The sequence below is a fragment of the Octodon degus genome, unplaced genomic scaffold, assembly GCF_000260255.1.
Source record: "Octodon degus isolate 3935 unplaced genomic scaffold, OctDeg1.0 scaffold00008, whole genome shotgun sequence".
Taxonomy (NCBI): domain Eukaryota; kingdom Metazoa; phylum Chordata; class Mammalia; order Rodentia; family Octodontidae; genus Octodon; species Octodon degus.
The window spans coordinates 16,043,707-16,050,033 of record NW_004524584.1 but is presented as its reverse complement, the minus strand read 5'-3'; the positions used below and the strand labels follow the sequence as shown (position 1 = coordinate 16,050,033).

At 34.5% G+C, this 6,327-nt stretch overlaps 1 protein-coding gene and 1 pseudogene across 1 annotated transcript in view; one reads left to right on the top strand and one right to left on the bottom strand.

Moving 5' to 3' along the window:
* Positions 1–6,327, bottom strand: part of Dock3 (dedicator of cytokinesis 3) — an 825,219-nt gene that overhangs the window by 767,216 nt on the left and 51,676 nt on the right. The gene's annotated exons all lie outside the window — the stretch shown is intronic.
* LOC111813497 overlaps positions 1–6,327 on the top strand; it is a 62,214-nt pseudogene that overhangs the window by 4,586 nt on the left and 51,301 nt on the right.

Genomic DNA, 6,327 nt, shown 5'->3' with positions numbered 1-6,327 from the left:
CTGCTACAAAGTGTCTCCAACTAGAAATGATCAATGAATTCAAACAGGGAAGTGAGGCAGTGGCAATTATGATGATATGTAAAAAGGCAATTGTTTAAGTGGTTTGTCCTAGGAGTGTTTGTAAAACTTTTGTTCATATTGTTTTGACTACTCTTATGTTTTTACTGAAGGCCAATAAATGTAGAGTTGCTTTTATTAAAAAAAAATAAAAAAAAGATGCTGTACATGGTTACAGTGTAAATCCTGAGGGGATGTGACTGACTTTGTCAGACACAAAAGTTACAATTTTAGTTATATAGGTCTTGCTTTAACTTGGTCTTAACCATCCAGCAGAAAAGTACAACCATGGGTTATAAATAGTAAAACTATATTAATATGCTGAGCTGTAAAAGGCGCAAGTCAACTACTTCAGATATTTGCCATTTCTGCTGATAATCCACTACTAGTATAGACTATTGAACTATATTGAGTTATTTTGCTGAATTCAAGCACCTACAATCTTTAGACTGATCACAAGTATAAAAAGGTCCTTTAAAAACTTCTCCAAATATATATTCTGTAACTGCAGTGGAACACCCATCTCTGAAAAAACAAAACTAAAAAGGGATATATGTTGGGAACTACCAAGCTAGGAAATCGATCAAATATATGTAGGTGGGACTTAACCCAGTGCCTAAAGCAAACAAGCTACCTTACTCCTGAGAGGAACATCTTGTCTGGTTAAGGCTAGCTATCAGCAGCTAGGCAACCTAGTGTCATGAGTTACTAACGTCACAAAAGTGTACATAAAGGACAGTTTTATTGTGAGAAAAAAAATGAAGGAAAAAATATGTATACACAAGGGAATTAGGATAGATGTGCCGCTACTTTCTCTTAGTTCACTGAGAATAAAAGTTTGTAATAATATTGTTTAGACAAGATATCATGTCTACATCTTGTCCTCTGAATAGCTACTACAAAGACAACAATATGCAATGTATTAATTACTGTAAACGTCCTACTAACCTGTTTTAAAACTGTTTCATTGCTATTTTATCTATTTTTCTCATTAAAATGAATAAAATTTAATATATATATATATTAATATATACAAGGTCCTGAGTTTAAGTCCCAGTACCAAAAAACAAAACACAAAGGAAGCTACAGAAACTCTTAAGTTATTTACACTCTGAAGTTATTACACACCCCAGTTTCAACTGTCAGAAGCTACCAACTTCACATAGGGGAAGAACAGCTGAAAACAAAACCAACTATTCAACATAACAGTGGAGTATCCAGCCACAGCAACTAAGCCAGAAAAAAAAGGACCCAAATCAGAAAGGAAAAAGATTCTCTTTGAAAATGAAATATTATATTTATATATATATACATATTAGAATGAAATATCATAATATATATGAATGAGGAAAATCTGGCCTGTGAGAGCTAATAAATTAACTCAACAATTGCAAAGGACAAACTCAACACACAAAGAGAGGTTATACAATCATTATATGGTATATAATCCATTGCTTCTAGGCTACAGACCTATACAGCATGTTAATGAATTGTAGGCATCTGTGACATACCTAAACATAGAAAAAGTACACTAAACCAGTTTCTGTAACACAAGCCTGTAATTCCAACACTCTGAGAGGCTGAGACAGGAAAAAAAAAAAAAAAAAAAAAGATGTCTAATTCTAGCCTAGTCAGGCAATTTAGCAATTTAAGAAGATCCTACCTCAAATGGGCTGGGTATGTAGCTCAGTGTAGAGGTCCTGCGTTCAATCCCCAGTGCAGAAGAAAAACAGAAGGAGAAAAACAAAAAGTGCAATAAAAATACAGTATATTCAAGATTTAAATGAGCAAGCCAGATAGCTCAGTAGATTAAAACATGTTATGGTGGGTTTTTTTATTTTTTTGGCAGAACTAGGAATTGAATTCAGGCCCTTGCGCTTGCCAGGTAAGTGCTTATTCGACTGAGACATCTCCCCAGCCCCCTAAAATGTTTTATAGTTTATGTCTAGTTGTCCTCCCAAAGACTCATGCAGTCATGGGGTGGGAACTTGTAGAGTTTGAGATTAACTCATGATCCACTGGGATTATGGGTCTCAGTACTACTGGGATTGTGTGTCTTAGTATGGCTGGGATTATGGGTATGAGTACTACACCCAGCCTGGGGCATATAGCCTGAATGCAATTTAAGAGAATCAGACTTCCTCTCTCTGTTAACCATTGTTGCTGTGACTCCCCCATTTGTTCTTGCTCTTTGCCACTACCATGAAAGGTTGTTCTCTGCCATGTACTGCTCTGCCTTGGAGTCAGCTGAGTATGGACTGAAACCTCCACTGACTGTAAGCTAAATAAACCTTTCCTTCCAGTTTGGGTGTCAGGTATTTTTCCCAGCAATGAGAGAAGAGTAAGTGAGACAAAGCACCTGCTTAGGCAGACTCAGGGACCAAGGTTCCATCCCTAGGGCATGCTGAGAAGGCTATTTAGACTGGACATGGTGGCCTGAGCCTGTAATCCCAGTGCTTGGGAGGCTGAAAAACAGGAGGATCACTATGAGTCTAATTTGTGTAGTGAGACCCTGTAAACTAATGTACCCTGTAGACTGTATTAAATACATTTTAAAAAAAGATTTAAGATGGCATGCCTCCATGGCACTCTTATGCAGGACTGAAGTTTCTCTGGGTGAATGAGTTAAGTGAGTGCTAAGTGAATATAAAGACTTAGGACATTACTATATACTTATTATATACTTAAACTACACTGGTGTCTATAAACACTATATACTTAAGACTACATACACTAAGTCATCAATGAGAGAGTTAACCATAGCTTATTAGATTTTGACTTCTCTTGTCTAGTTTCCTTATGTTGCTCAAGTTCAAGAAACCCCACCTCAGTCTCCAGAGTAGCTAGGAACATAGACACACCATTGTGCCTTGATTCGGAATTCTTTTATTTTAGAAATTTTTAATTTTTTTTTACCTTTTTACTCTTTTCTAAAAACACTCAGCTTGCAGTAGAAATACATGCAGCTTTCAAAAGTATTTTCTTTATATCATTATTCTATATAACATTTTGCTATTTTTTAATTTTTTTTTAAGTTTGTTTTTGCTAAAAACTAAGACATGTCAATACACATTAGCCCAGGATATATAGAATCAGGATAATCAGTATCCCTGTCTTCCACTTCCATATCTTGTCCCACTAGAAAATCATCAGGGACAGTAACACCCAGAGAATTATCTTCTCCTATAATAACAATGTCTTCTGGAATTCCATGGCTATTTTACAGTTAACTTTTTTAAAGCAGGCATATATCCTAAAATAATGACAAAAAGTATATTATACTTTAATAAATAAGCCAGAAAGATTGTTTATTAACCTTATCAAGTAGTATTTACTATGCATTTTCATAGGACTGGCAGTGCAACAGAATTGTTTATAGAAACAACACCACAAACATGAGAAATGCATTGTGCTGTGATATTTCAATGGCTATAATGTTGTTAGATAAAAGAATTTTTCAGCTCCATTATTCTATGAACCACCATATTTTATATGGTCCAACACTGATTGAAACATTGTTATGCAATGCATAAGTGAATCTCTACATTATAACATTGCCAGTCCTATGGATAACCCACTACTATTATGGACTACTGGACTATATTGGATTATTTTGCTGAATTCATGCACCTACAATATTTGAATGGCAATGGAATACCTATCTCTGACAAAACTAAAAAAAGGGGGGATGCAAACGAAGGACCATTTTGTGTCTGTATATACAAAATAGGATAGATATACAACTACTTTCTCTTAATTCAATGAGAAGAAAGGTTTGTACTAATAGTGTTTGGACAAGATATCATGTCTGCATCTTGTACTATGAATAACCACTATGAAGACACCAATATGCAAGGTATTCTTTTTTTTTCTTTTTTTTTTTTTTTTTTTTTTTTTTCCGGAACCAGGAATTGAACTCAGGCCTTTGTGCTTGCCAGGGAAGCGCTTATTCCACTGAGCCATCTCCCGGCCCCAATGTATTCATTATTGAAACTGTCCTACTAATAGGTTTTGAAACTGTCTCGTTGCTATTTGTTTCTCAGTAAAAATTTAAAAATGAATTTTAAAATTAAAATGTGAAAAAAAGAAATTAAGACAACAATTCCATTTACAATAGCACCTAAAAAAATAAATTCATGGGAACAAATTTAATGGAAAAACAAAAAACATGTATACTGATAGGTCTAAATAAATACAAGAATATCCTATGCTCAATGAGTGGAAGACCTATCTTTTTTTTTTAATTTATTTATTTATTTATGTGTGTGTGTGTGTGTGTGTGTGTGTGTGTGTATGTGTGTGTGGCCAGCTCAGCCCACCAGGGGACGGGGCTGGCTGGCATGTGGTGCTGGGGGATTGAACCACAGTCTCTGTGCTTTGCTAAGCTTGTTCTAAGTAGGTGCTTTAGACCACTGAGCCATCTCACCATCCCGGAAGACCTATCTTTAAAACAATATAGACACCATATGACCTACAGAGCCTAACAAAATGCAACAGCATTTTTTGCAAAAATAGAAAAATCTGGGGCCGGGGAGATGGCTCAGTGGAATAAGCGCTTCCCAGGCAAGCGCAAAGGCCTGAGTTCAATCCCCAGTTCCGCAAAAAAAAAAAGAAAAGAAAAATCTATACTAAGATTCATATGCAATTTCAAGGGGCCTTGAACAGCCAAAACCATCTTTAAAAAGAACAAAGTTGAGGACTCCCCTTTTTGTTTCACATCTTTTTTTAATTAGTGCATACTGATTATACAGATTAATGGATTTCACTTGGCAGATTCATGCAAATACATAACATACTTGGATCATTTTCCCCTGGAAAATTCACTTATTGCAAAGGTAGTTTAAGAAAAAACAGTATGGCACTGATACGATGTAAGATAATAAAGAGATCAAAAATAAGGTCTCACAAGAATGGATGAAAAAGATGTGGTATTTTTATACAATGGAGTATTACTCAGCTATAAAGAAAAACAAACTCAAAGCCTTCGTAGGTAAGTAGATGCAACTTTTTTTTTTTTTTTTTTTTTTTTTTTTTTTTGGAACTGGGGATTGAACTCAGGCCCTTGCACTTTCCAGGCAAGTGCTTATTCTACTGAGCTATTTTCCCAGCCAGTAGATGCAACTTGAGGCTATACTCATAAGTGAAACAAACCAGACCCACAAGGGTAAATATCGTATTGTCTCCCTAGTGTAAGAACGCAAAAGAAGAAATGAAAACTGAAAGGAGTAACAGACACACTTAAATTGAAAGAAACAGAAGTTAAAGATTCAACAACAAAGAGAAAGAAAAAAGGAAATAAGGTAGGGGCAAAACCATACATGTATATATACAAGATGAATAAGGCAATAGTCCTAAGAATTCCCATCAGGTTTTTGAAAACAGCAGTTAATAGGTAGAATTCTCACAGTGACTAACTATATGTTGATATCTGTGAACTAAGCAACTACGTTGAAGACAGCAATGTGTAATACTAAAACCATACCTGAAATACCTGTCATCTTGGTCTTCTAAATGTGCACAGTTTCTTTTTTTTTGTTGTTTTTTAATTTATTTTTTCATTAACTTTATTTAAAATCAATAATTATATAGCATACTAAAAATTGTAGACAAATACTGACATGAGGTAGATATAAACGGCAGACAGAATTTTAGAGAAATACTTCTGAAATGAATATATAGCATGAGATTAATAATAGCACATTGTAAATAAATTATTTCAAACTTAAATGAACATAACTATAAAAATTGTCCAAAATAAAAACAAAGAATTTACAGATCAGTCATGTAATAGTTCACTCTGTGCCAAAATTAAGAAATTTATATTCATATAATTAGAATTCTCAAAATAGAAAGGGGTAGGCAATAAATACTTAAAGATTTACAATTTCTGAATTTAGTTGAACTTATAACACATTTCCAAGAAAATGAACCTTTTGCACAAGAAATTTGAATAAAATCATACCAAGATATACAAAAATGAAATTGTCCAAAACTTATTGTAAAGAAAACAATCAGGGCTGGTGAGATGGCTCAGTGGTCTAAAGCACCTACTTAGAACAAGCTAAGCTAAAGCACAGAGACCACGGTTCAATCTCTGAGCACAACATGCCAGCGAGCCCCGCCCCCTGGTGGGCTGAGCTGGCCACACACACACACACATAAATAAATAAAATTTAAAAAAAAAATCATTAAGTCATATACATAAAAAATACTACCTATGGAAGAACAAAATTAAATAGCATCTTATTCCACATTAGAAAGAAAAAAAAA